Source organism: Haemaphysalis longicornis, unplaced genomic scaffold (genome assembly GCF_048455015.1).
Source record: "Haemaphysalis longicornis isolate Haplotype H1 unplaced genomic scaffold, Haemaphysalis longicornis Haplotype H1 scaffold_7, whole genome shotgun sequence".
Lineage (NCBI taxonomy): Eukaryota > Metazoa > Arthropoda > Arachnida > Ixodida > Ixodidae > Haemaphysalis > Haemaphysalis longicornis.
Window position 1 is genome coordinate 65981935 of NW_027526422.1, and position 12630 is coordinate 65994564.

The 12630-nt window shown below is 46.8% G+C and overlaps 1 non-coding gene across 1 annotated transcript; it reads left to right on the forward strand.

The window, feature by feature from the left end:
- Positions 1-10600: 10600 nt before the first annotated feature.
- Trnat-cgu (transfer RNA threonine (anticodon CGU)) lies at positions 10601-10673 on the forward strand. The gene has a single exon. It is a non-coding gene; the product is annotated as a tRNA-Thr (tRNA).
- The last annotated feature ends 1957 nt before the right edge of the window (positions 10674-12630 follow it).

Here is a 12630-nt window from a genome sequence, read left to right on the forward strand (position 1 = left end):
TCCGCCTCTGAAGTGCCCGGAGATCACGTGAACACGCGCCAGAAAAATTGTTCTAAAACTATTCCACAGCGTCCAAAAAGTCTAGACCCGATAGTAGTGTCACGCAGAACAGAGCCGCCTCCGCTAACCGTAAAACGTGGCGTATACCGCTGTCGTATCCTGGCTCGAAGAGGTTAGTCAAGGCAGCAACGTGTGGCAGCCCTGAATTATGTCCCGCGTCATTAGAACTACTCCCCGAACGCCACCAATGAACACAAACTTATCATACTGAGCAACCTTATGTATTATACTAAAAAGATTTTTATGCACTTCTGTTTACGATATGTATAGTGATTTTTTTGGGTTATGTCGAGTATGTTTTTGTTGAATATGGTTCTGTTAAATACGTTTTACTTATGTTTTTAACGAGTGTCACACTGCCTACAGTGCTACCATCGTATACGGGGCTGGAGCCTTTGTCAAGCTGGATCCACAGCTCCAGGCTCCTCCCCCAAAAGGAAAATACGGAATTGAACTGAATTGAATTGAATTGAAAAAATGCCACACGTACTCTTGTATCAATTCAGCTATGTCACGACGCCCGTGCAATCATTTCAAACGGTGCTACTTCAACTCATTGGGCAATTCACACGACTGGCATTAATGATGCTCAAAATCGTGGTTTCCAAATGCGTTTCCCTTGCCCCAGTGGGTGCGCGAGGAAGTGTCAAAGGTCCGCTAAGCCTTTTCCCAAGCTCTTAGTCTCCCCTTTTATTTCTGCTTTTTTGCCCAACTTTGCTGCGAATGCAAAACGGCGGCTTTGCTGCGTGACTTTACGCTTAATTTCTCCGCATATACCGTGGTTTAGCGTTGGCTTTTTGCACAACACACCAGCTATGCCAAGAAGCCAGACACAAAAAACGGCTGGGTGAGGCTGCAAGAGCAAATTGTTTGACCATATGACACGCACAAACATAAAGAGAGCGTTCCATAAGTACGTGGGCGGCATTATGAAACGATCTGCGTACGTTATCGTGGGGTCCCCCATCATTCTTTCAAGAGCCCGACAGGGGTCCCCATCACGCTCATTGCTTGGAACCTCTTATGTAACTAAACATAACTGAAAGCTTCGGTTTACGTTGTTTGACACATATGCGTATGGGACAAGCCAATTTTCTCTTTTCCGACCCCTACAATGTCATGAAAGTTTGCTTTACACGTGCAGTCACGACTATGTGCTAGCAGGTGGGCAGACGTTTTCACGGCCCCTGTTGTTTAAGCATCGGCCGGTTTGGCCTACGTAAAGGCTCCGCAGATCGAAGGAACTGGGTACACCACATCTCTTCTGCGTTTAACGTATCGGTGCGGGGACCTGTGGGCGCCGCCTTTACCCGCACATGCCGTAAGCTAACATCACGAGTTAGCGCAAGGGATTTTACAGCGGAGCTGTTTGTTGCTAGTGGTCCGTGGAGTTTTCTTCTGCATTGGCGTCATCTCACGTTCCGAATTCGGTGCAAAACCGTTTGATACTATGCAAAATCTTATACGCCGCATCCTTTGGGTATGCACTTTGGATAGACTAGTTATTAATACGCACGATTTTCAAAAGCAGTAGACTCTCAGACAGATCGTAATGGTTTCTCAAAGATTTGACGCTGTGCGATCCACATCGACCGTATCTAGGTTCCCGCCACCCTGCCTATGTCAGCGTTCCTAGCGCTAGCGTGTCTGTGTAGTTACCTCCGTCTCCGCAGGGCGGAAATCCCGACGCCAAGAGATACCGTGTTCAATTTTAACTGCTGAGCTGTTGTTCAAGCCGAAAGTTGGCCGTTGCACGTAAAAATAGCAGGAAAATGAGACGCCCTCGTGAGCGCGCGTCTCGCGGGGACCGCGGGCTGTTCCCGGCATGCGCAGTGGCTTTAGAAGAAAAAAAACAGCTGGCAAAAACCACTAGCAGCGAGAAAATGCCGAGCACTCGTGAGCGCGTGTCTCGCGGCGACCACCGAGTCCCCGGCGCACGCAGTGGCTTTAGCAAACAAATTTTCCCGCACCTCCCCGAAGGGAATCGTGCAGAAATGCGAATGCATTGGGTGCACCGATGAGTGTGTTGCGAGTAATGGCGTAATTAATGACGAGAGTGTGAACGTAATCATTTATTCATCAGCACCTGTTTGTGTTATCGTTGTACCTGACGGCCACAATCACTGCCTTGTGATCGCTAAAGTGCACGGTCAAAGGGTCTTTGAGAAGCATACGCGCGTCACAGTTTCGCGTAAAGACCAGATCAATGCAACTCCCGTGAATGGTAGTGGGGCACGTGTCGAAGCCGGCAGAGAGACAATGCATAGAGTGCCTGGTCTGCATGTACTCGACCAGCCACTCGCCACTCTTCTTGCGCACGTCAACGTTGAAGTCGCCAACCAAGACTATGGTGTCAGAGGGTTTGGAGCGCACGCGCACACTTTCCATAGCCGCGTCCAGCTGCGCGGCAACGGCGTCTCGAGCCCCCGACTAAGAAATGCAATCGCATTTACGACGACGACGACGACGAAGGCAGAACTACGAGGCGCGCGCTCACGTGCGCTCGCGCTGGAGGAATGCAGGCGCACATTCGCATGTATGACGACGACGACGACGAAGGCAAAACTACGAGGCGCGCGCTCACGTGCGCTCGCGCTGGAGAAATGCAGGCGCACGGCGGCCAACGGAGCAAGACAACCCCCGGCTAATAAATGCATTCGCATTTAAAAAAAAAAAAGACTCTCCAGCGCCGTCAAGCGCCACCTGGCATGGAATGCTTGGCATGAGGAGCACGACGATGTTGTTGCATATGACGGTGACTACTACTAGCACAGTGCGAAGCAACGGTGGAACATTTAAATAGGAATCTTAAACTTGTACAAATTCGGGATGCAGTGTCCTTCACTGTCCACGCATAAAAAAATCCTGCAACTTCGCTATGGTTCGAGCCTTGCGCGACTTGGTGCAAGCTTCGCCAGTTGAGCTGGTGGAAGTCCACACTGCTGAGGCTGACTTTGCATCCACCACTCGCCGCGAAGACGGCAACCTGTTCGATGCACATGACGGCGATTACTAGGACTGCAACTGTGCAAATAAACAATGACACCGAAACTTAACTATGTGTGCGGCAGTGTTCACCTACAACAGCTTTGCCATTCAAGTCTTGCACGTGCGTGCAAGCTTCCCTGATTTTTTTTTTTATTTCACTTTTGTTCCGTCGCCGTAATGGGGAGGCCACGTATACTAAGTACTACCGCTTCTCTGGTCATCTCCCTTTACGCATCGGAATGGCTCATTAACTTTTTCGGACAGGTTCAAGCCTTGGAGTGTACGTTAAAAAAAACACAAAGAACAAGGACACCACAGAGGTCGATACGATGAATCGCCGAGTATTTAAGCTTCTGTTTTGCTGATTGCTTCAAAACTGCAAGTTTCATCGCAGTTAGTTAACGACAATTATTCTTGTTTCCACAACTTACGTTATATACTTGCTTTCACTCTTTTCATCCTAGCAAACAGTTGTAGAACGAGGTTTTAGTTCGAGAATTTTCGCGATCTTTGAGCAGCTCCATAACGTGAATTGTAAGTGCGCAAGCGCACGACGCACACAGGAGCACGTCCGCTCAGTTGCAGCGGTGCCGCAAGACAGATGATGGGGCCTTAAAGTACAACACGGGCTGCTTGCTTCTTTGATGGCTAGCTCATCGACTTGAATTTTCGCTAGACGATTACTGCGTAGACATTCTCATCAAACCGCCGTCTAGCACAACCACGGGATCTTGTGAGTTTCGGATGAGTGTGTGTGTGTGTGTGTGTGTGCGTGTGTGTGTGTGTGTGTGTGTGTGCGTGCGTGTGTGTGTGTGTGTGTGTGTGTGTGTGTGTGTGTGTGTGTGTGTGTGTGTGTGTGTGTGTGTGTGTGTGTGTGTGTGTGTGTGTGTGCGTGTGTGTGTGTGTGTGTGCGTGTGTGTGTGTGTGTGTGCGTGTGTGTGTGTGTGTGTGTGTGTGTGTGTGTGTGTGTGTGTGTGTGTGTGTGTGTGTGTGTGTGTGCGTGCGTGTGCGTGCGTGCGTGCGTGCGTGTGCCTGTGAGTGTGCGCACACGGGAAGAAAACAACAATCTACAAGTGACCAGTCTCCCAATCAAAATTGACGCCAGTGGGCGACGCTGTCTCAACAAAGGAAATGCCGGAGAAATGGCGGAAGCACATCATAATCCGCCCACTCCCGAAAAATATGCATCCTGTTCACCATCAGGGTAGGCGAGAAGCAAGAGCCAAAGCTCTGGACAAAAAATAGGGATCTTTGCCCACAGGCCTACAAAGATGCAGCCGCATACCACAAAAGATAAACCAACGTAGTGGTGGTGACAACGAAGACAGACCTCGTCGTCGGGGCAACCCTGCCACGAGACTCAGCGCAAGAAACGGAAGAACTAGCCGAGCCCTAGCTTTCTCACAAACGAAGGCAAGTGTCATAATTACTGACTCACAAGAAGTATGCAGGAGTCTCACGTCGGGCTGGGTGGCTCCAATGACATACCGCATACTTTCAAGCAAGGGACCAGACAGGGTAGTCGAAGTGGTGAGGGCGCCGGCCTACTCCTCCATGGAGGGCAATGATCAAGCCCTCCTCAAAGGCCTGAAGTTTCGTCGACCAGGCCGCAGAAGGCTCACCTGAACCTATGCCACTCAAGACCTACCAGGGAATTACAGAGCGCTGTAGACTCGGTCGCAGAACACTTCCGCTGCCCCACCCGCAACTAACAATGACACAAGAAGCTACGTTTAGACTTGTGCGAACAAACACGTATCCCCACCCAACACTGATGCACCTTATGTTTTCAAATCAACACGAAGCCCAATGCAAATTCTGTGCGCAATCAGGAACACTTCGGCACATTATCCTTGAATGCACCCAGTACCCTGATTTGCCACCTCCGCCCCCTCCCCATTCCCCCGATCAGTGGGAGACGCTGCTGTCCAGCTCCCCGTTTTGTGGTCAGCTCCTGCTGGTTGAGAGAGCAGTAGCATCGAGGACGGCACATGGCTACTGGTAAGAAGGCTCCACTCCCACAAGGCTCTGCCAAAGGAAAAAGTTTTTAGGGGCTAAGCACCTTAAGGCCGAGGATTGTCCGGCGTCCGGCGTCCGGCGTCCGTGCTCACGGCCTAGCACTGTGTAAATCGAAAGTTCACAAAAGGTTAACAAGAACAAAATAAAATCGTTCACGAAACGTTAGAGAGAGAGAGCGAGAGAGAGACAGAGAGAGACAGAGAGAGACGCACAGCACCAAGTAAATCGAAACATCTGTGAACAAAAGGTTCACAAAAGGTTAACAAGAACAAAATAAAATGTTCACAAAAGTTTAGAGAGAGAGAGAGTGCTCCTGGAGGTGGATTTGGATTGGATTGGATTGGATTGGAAATTGTAATACAGCAGTAAGCACTCTCACAGGTGATTTACGGTAAGAACGATCCCCAGTGCTTCGCCCACTCATCATGATTCACTTCGTGGATATGCGTGAATTTTTTTTTCTCTCTCCCCCGTACACCCTGCTTCATCAGCTCACTAGATCACTCTACACTCTGGCCTTCTGCAGAGCGCTTGGCCTTTCGTCTCCGCGGTGCTTTCCGTTGTGGGAATTTTGTGTCCTCCTAATCCCTTTTATTGTAAGCGCGACAGCTATTGCAACAACTGCGACAGATTCGGGCAATTTCTTAACCTTTACAAAAATCATTCATGTTTCCCAATACGGCCAAAAAATGGGACCAGACAGTGATCACAAAACAGAAATGGAGTCCAAAAAAAGTCGGCCGCCAATATAGAAAAATGGGGGGGAGAGGGGGGGGGAGGGCGGGATATTGCCTCCTTTATCGCTGGGACGTCAGCGTGAGACTCAGGGAAAAACAATAAATAAGCCCCCCAAAAAACAAGAGAGGTCGTAGGGAAAGCCTTGTGGGCAACCAGCCTTCGCACACGCGCCAGTGTTTCCACCTCGCGGGTGATCGAGGTTCGTCTCCCTGGGGATCCCGCCGGTTCGTCGATTGGCCAGCGCGGCGATCGGCTGGGCTGAGTGCAGAGGAATGGTCGATTGATGGAAGCACTTTGCTCAATGAAAGCAGCTTCGTTTTATCAGACACGATGTCCTCCGGGCGCGCACGACACATATAAAAGATTTCGAAACAGGCCGAGATCGCCGCCAGAATCTGTGGTTTCCTATTCGCATCCTATTTCCTATCGTCGCGCGAAGCGGTCGGCAGAGAATCTGTTGAAGAGATCAAAGACACCCCGAAACAGTGTTTTACTTGCGGGCCGGTGTATACCAAGTAGTGGGAGGTCCTGCTGTGTCATAAAATTGGTCCAATATATTTGTTGTCAATGGATCTTTTCTTTTAAGTGTTTTGTAATAGTTCAGTGTTTGCTTCTACGACTTGTTTTTTTTTTTTTTTTTTTTTTGCAAGTTGGCTCTAAAGAATGAGGTGGCCGGCCGAGCAGAGTATCGCAAGTACCCCGAACAACGCCTGCACAGATGGTCGATTTCTGATTGCTGCGGTCGCATTCGAGGTTAATATACTCAGCCTAACGCTTGTGTAATTGATATTTTCCTCCGGTCTTCGTTACTAACGACGGCATGACGTCTGCGGCATTCGGTGGACAGTGGTACTGGGAAGTTGAGTTGAAATGCAGCCCCATCTTGTTATTGACGGTCTGCAAGTGTGTTAGGAAGTCGATGACACGCTGTCAGTCCTGCGCAATTTGAGCGAGGTTCGTCGACGTAGAGTGCCATCGGTAAAATGGCCTCCCCGGTTCGACGCCATTTTTTTTTTAGGAGAAAACATAAACTTTATTGTTGTGTGATTTTTATTGGATAATTCTACGATTTAAATTCTGCCTACGTTTTCTTTTCAAAGCACTAAACAACAATTTAGAGCTTTCGAAAAACGTACGCAGCCGTACGCAAAGAGGTAGCGAACGCTATTTCTTTGCGTCGTTCGCATTGCGCATGCGCCGTACGCTAAGCCGGTTCTGCGTTTAGCGGATGGAAGATGAGCGGACACCATTTCAGCAAACGCGAGGCCGCTTGCGTTTCCAACATGGCGGCAAATAGCGCTACAACCATCCACGGTTCCGCTCTTTTATGGACAGTAATTTGCTTCCGATGGACCAAGTTCTTTTATCCTGCGTTTTTAAATACGTCGAGGGGTTATCGCGTCGCCCTCGCGCAGTTCTGCATCGTCGTGATATCGCTGACTGCCCGGACAAAGCTTTGTAGCCACGCCAGCGACCGAAGCTGTGTGTGTGTGCTGTGGACGCGTACGCTTCGCGATGAAATGCGACGTTGTGCTTCAGCATCTGGACAGTGCTTGCCATGCTCGGGATTATATTCCTCGAGCGACGCACGACTCAACCTCGCATCGGGTATGTGCAGTGTGCGTGGCTAAAAGCCTTCGCGGCTTGCGCGCCAGAGTTAAGTGACTTGCTGTTATGTCCGCGCAAACCGCGAGAGCTGAGTGCCGAATTTACGACGGGCAGGAGGAGGCAACCGATCGCCTGTCAATCACAGTTCATGCTTGCAGCTCATGCTGTGACGTTGTGTTCGTTCGAAACGCATGTCTGGATTGTTTTGAAACTGAATAAAATGTATGCGTCAAAACCGGACATTTGGTTCAGGGCGTTCTGTGCGATTGCATGAAAGAAGTGCTACGGGGCTTCAACGCATTATTTATGGAACGTACTCAGGTAAGATAATATTCATATCATGTTATGGATGTGTTGCATTCAATGCTAACGGAAAAGCATTTGATTGTACTTGTCTGGACAGTCGTAAATTGTCCAGGTACTCAGGCACTCTGCTGGCAGACCAGCCGGCGAGTCATTTTGCAAAACATTCGACAGATGGCGCAGTAAGCATTAGCGTGTCGCTACGCAGAAGTGATGAGACAGTCCACAAAAACTCGCCTCGCGGTGTTTACGTAGCGTGGCGCGAAAAGTTAGCGCTTAGCAGCGGACGCAAAGGCAACAAACGCTGTACTAAAACTCCATAATAACAGCGGGAGCCCTTCGCGGACGGACGCCAGGTGAATCACTGCAATGCGATTTGGGGCAACCTCACTCGTTTCATTTTTGTTGCAGACTTGGTTAATGGGTACTGTTGAACCCTTCGAAAGCTCAAGTGCATTTTTCTCCATTGTTTTGCGTTATCTCTCAGGTCTACAACCTGTTATCTGTTCCATAAGAATAGCTTTAAAATACTTCCTTTTTGTTGACTGCCTTGCCATTTGTGACTGGTGCCTAGTGGGAAGGTATAAGTGCGGTCACTCCAAAGGCAGGGTTTTTTTTCACTTCCTTTTCTAACATAAAGTAACAACAAAAAGTTGACTTCTTTAATTGTAATGCTAAAATAAAGAAACAGTTAAAATATTTCCCTGGGCTTTTCTCTGCGTTCGAGACTGGCGGCTTTCATTTCTGTATTCTTCAATGAACCCCTCATAAATCTTCATATAAATCTGCAAGCCTAGCGAGGGCTTCGGTTCTGGCAGCCTTGATGCCCCAGTGTAGCCTACGAGGGTTTCCCGTCATTCCACTGCTCTCGGCAGGCTGTAGCCGCTCGGTTCAAGGCCCGGGGGTTAAAAAGAAGGTCCTCTTTACCCCGAGTTGTTGGAGTGTTGCTGACTACCAACCTCAAGCGTAAGATAGAGTAGTATCGCACATAAATATCCCGGAAGGTAGCTGAAAGCACAGTCGCCCAGATAGACCTATTAATTGGTAACGCACCCGAAACGTAATCGCACAGCGTGGGTTGGGTCCACCCTCTAGACGCGTATCTTTCTCCACTTTTTCCCTAATGACTTCGGCAGTCGTAATACTAAAATAAAAACATTCAAACTATTCCCCATTGCTATTCTGGTGTTCGTTTTTCTATTTCTTCAATGAGTTACCTAATTAATATTTTAAGCTGTGTATATATATATATATATATATATATATATATATATATATATATATATATATATATATATATATATATATATATATATATATATATATATAGAAATAAGGGTTGGCAGTCGAGAAAACCTCGGAAAGCAAAGGGGAGGATGTGGTAGATCATTGAAACAGATTAAGAATTTGGAAAGAAAGAAAGAAAGTGAAGAAAAAATCCCACCTGGCGGGCATTTTTTCTTCACTTTCTTTCTTTCTTTCCAAATTCTTAATCTGTTTCAATGATCTACCACATCCTCCCCTTTGCTTTCCGAGGTTTTCTCGACTGCCAACCCTTATTTCTGTGTTATTTTCAACGAGCCCCTCATTTCCTATTCTGATTCGCTATATATATATATATATATATATATATATATATATATATATATATATATATATATATATTCCAATTTCTTTCTTTCTTTCCAAATTCTTTATCTGTTTCAATGACCTACCACATCCTCCCTTTGCTTTCCGAGGTTTTCTTGACTGCCAACTCTTATTTTCTGTGTTATTTTCAACGAGCCCTCCATTTCCTATTCTGATTCGCTACATGCATAGCGAGGGCCTCTGTTCTGGCAGTCTTGGTGCCATAGGAAGCTTAAGAGGGTTCAATGCTGGTCGACCACTCTCGACATGTCGTAGACACTCGAGTCACGGCCAGGGGATTAAACAGAAGGTCCCCTTCACCCCGAGTAGTCCCCTTCACCCCGAGTAGTCCTAGTGGCGCTGGCTACCACCCCGAAGCACAAGAAACAAAAATACCTAAACATAAATACCCCAGAAAGTGGAGGGGAAAATTGCCCCGCCGGTAGCGTAGTGGTTATCGCACCAGACCGGTATTATGGAGGTCGTGGGTTCGTATCCCACCTGGCGGGCATTTTTTCTCCACTTTCTTTCTTTCTTTCCAAATTCTTTATCTGTTTCAATGACCGCCCACATCCTCCCCTTTGCTTTCCGAGGTTTTCTTGACTGCCAACTCTTATTTTCTCTCTCCTCTCTCTCTCTCTCTCTCTCTCTCTCTATATATATATATATATATATATATATATATATATATATATATATATATATATATATATATATATATATATATATATATATATATATATATATATGAGAAGAAAAACTTCGAACAAGGTAAAAGCACGACTGTGGCCTACGTTTCAGCAAAGAGAACTTGCTTTCCTCGAAGTTTTTCTTCTCTTGTGTTCTCTACCATCTTCAAAGTTCTACTACTCCCTATATATATATATATATATATATATATATATATATATATATATATATATATATATATATATATATATATATATATATATATATACGGGGCGCCGACGCAACGCATGCGGCGCCCCGTAGTGGAGGTCTCCGGATTAATTTTGACCACCCCTGGGGATCTTTCACGTGCGCCGAAATCTCGTACACACGTGCGTTTTTGCTTTCGCGGGTGCTGCTGAGCACCCGCAACCTCATGTTCAGCAGCAGAACGCCTTCGTCTATATATAGAAATAAGGGTTGGCCGTAAAAAAAAACCTCGAAAAGCAAAGGGGAGAGTGTGGTAGGCCATTGAAACAGATAAAGAATTTGGAAAGACAGAAAGAAAGTGGAGGGCAAAATATCCCCGCCTGTAGCGTAGTGGCCATCGCACCAGACGCGTATTCTGGAGGTCATGGGTTCGAATCCCACCCGGCGGGCACTTTTTCTCCACTTTCTTTCTCTATTTCCAAATTCTTTGTCTGTTTCTTTATCTGTCCCCTTTGCTTTCCGAGGTCTTCTTGACTTCCAGCACTTATTTCTGACTTCATTCAACGAGCCCGCCATTCCCATTCTGATTCGCTATATACATAGTGAGGGCCTCTGTTCTGGCAGTCTTGGTGCCATAGGGTTTAACGCTTGTCGATCACTCTTGACATGTCGTAGACACTCAAGTCACGGCCTGGGGCTCGAGCGCCTTCCTCACTCGGGCCTCGGAATAAACGGTCGCCCTGAACATCGACCTCTCCGGTGAACCCTGTCCTCTCAATATATACATATATATAAGGAACAACGAAACGTTGAACAAGGTAGCGACCTCGATTGTTGCCATCGTTCCGGCAAAGAAACGCGACTTCGTCACGGGGCCCTGACGAGGGCTTGGTCCTAACTATATATATTATACACTAACGTATATTCAGTCAAATGCATATTATTTCGTTCTTGGAATCTCCGTTATATTCAATTACCTGCGCGAGCAGGAGTTATGCGGGCACCCATAACTTTTAAAAGCACGTACAGTCTTGATAGCGTCACAAGGTACGATTCCTGGAGGACGCATGAGGGCTTTAACGGCTCGTCCATATCCTCAATTGTTCTTGCACCATTAAATGAACATGGACAGCTTAATTACGTTAATGAAACGTTGAGCACGGTCACGAATTGGTACATTTTGCCTACTTATTCACATTTGCGATCGTAAGAATAAAAAATAACCCGTAACACAAAGTTACAGCATAGGTCCAAGAAAGATCGCTAGGAAAAAAATTAATGGAGGACCTTCCGATCACACCGGAAGACGGTTTAGCATAAAGGGTCAAATGCGGAGAAGCTAGCTGAGAAGCGCTACGCTTTCGTAACCAGTCAAGCCTGTTCGCATTTCTGAATTTTCGTAAGTGCTCAGACTTCGAACAACAACACTAAACTTACCGAATGAAAAAGAGAAACTAAGTAGTCTTCGCGCGCTAAAATTAGGCTTAACTCGTTCACGTCGCAGTAATTGTGAAATTGCCGTGGAAATTGTTCCAACGCTACCAATACCTTTCATTAGAGGCCCGCATATACAGTTTCTTCTGTACTAAGCGTTCGTTGTCTTCCCTTTTTTTACTGGACGAAGAAGCATTAGTTTGAAAAATGAGCTCGAAATGGGCCTTTCGCTCCGCCGAACATTAATCACCACGGCGCCGAAAGATGCGGACCGAAAGAACAAGAAATTCACGGCTAAGTACCAACAAAAGAAAACAGTAATAAAAATAAGAAATAAGGCTTAAGACAGATGCGTCCTTCTACTAAGTGTTATTTAATCTTTGTGAAGCTTACATGCATCAACTTCACGCCTACGATGAAGCGACGCCGCGAGAGGAGGGGAAAAGACATGTTAGGTCGCGTACGCTGCTCTTTCGCTCGTCTGGGATTCCAACGTCAGTTATAACAGCAGCTCGAGAAAGAAAAGTATCATTTTGGAATTACAGGCATGTGAAATAGTTTATTTTTAGCGGCCTAGAGGAAAGTAACGCCACCTTTTTTTAGGCGTCTCGGGAGATAAATGCACTGGCGAGTTGACCAGAATAGCGGGCTCAATACTGCAGTGGAGATGATAAAGTGACGGGCAGCGTCACAGTAGTTACTCCGAAACTGGTAAGCAACAAGTAAGTTAAACGACGTTAAACTAAAGCCCTCATTATAACGAAGTCCAAGGGACAGGAAGGCAGCTTCGCTTTAAGAGACATTTCGTTATACGCGGAGATTATTCATTTTTTGCCGACATCCGCAGTGGGAATGAAACAATTCGTATAAACCTGAATTTTAAAAGCGATTTCGTCGTAACGAAGGTTTGCTTAGAAGTAACCAACAGACAAGGAATGACCTAACTGGCGACTTTGATGACCTCATCTTTTG